A 925-nucleotide genomic window follows, 5' to 3' on the forward strand; every position below is an offset into this window, starting at 1 on the left:
TCTGGTGGACATATCACCTGCCACCATTAGCCTTTTTCTGTATGGTCCTACCACGGGTCACTCTTGGTCTCTCAACACTTCAGAGTTTGATTACAGATGGGACATCGTGCGGAGTGGCGCTTTCTCGAGGAACGCTGAGCAGCGAGAGGCTGTTCTATTATGGTTGGCCAGAAACATTGCTGCAGATGGCGAGCGTGCGGAATGGGTCGCCACTCCACGGTTGGGGATTCGAAAGGCCACATTAAATTTTGTGGCCAAGTTCTTCTGGCTGCTAGTGCGAAACAGAGTGTCGCCGACAAAAAACTAAAGCTGATAATTACGTCACTTGGGACAGAGCGGTCATGGTTGCAGCATTGGTAGCAGGCGTCGAGATCGATTTTGCCCGCATGCTGCTGGCAGAAATTCACGAGAAGGCTTTCAGGACCTCCACTGCTTACCCCTTCCCATGTCTGATTTTTCATTTGTGCAGGGACTCTGGAGTGCCGATCTGGCATTGTGACAAGTTAGTCCACCATACAGGGGCATTGGACATCGGCCTTATTCGAGATGAGGCAAATGTGGCAGCACCTCGCAGAGAGCCCCAGATTGAGGTACCTCCCTTGGGTACCAATCTTGCAGACACAGTGGGGCAGGCACAGGGCGGTGACCTCATTATCCCAGATCACGCCGACACTGTCCCGGGCTCTTCTTCTCAGGCAGCTAGTATGGCTCCTAGTTTTTCCCGATCCACACCACAATTAGGAGCTACTGTTGTCCCTTTAGCCAGAGTACAGAAGTTAGAGGCTCAGATGGCCACACTGCTGCATCACATCCAGCCATGGATGCAGAAGTCGATAGCTGAGTCCGAGGCGAGGATGGAGCGCAGGATGGAGAGGATGATGGACCAAAAGGTCGTGGCTGTTAATAAGCGTCTTGATGCCTTTGA

Source organism: Solanum tuberosum, unplaced genomic scaffold (genome assembly GCF_000226075.1).
Source record: "Solanum tuberosum cultivar DM 1-3 516 R44 unplaced genomic scaffold, SolTub_3.0 scf00123, whole genome shotgun sequence".
Classification (NCBI taxonomy): domain Eukaryota; kingdom Viridiplantae; phylum Streptophyta; class Magnoliopsida; order Solanales; family Solanaceae; genus Solanum; species Solanum tuberosum.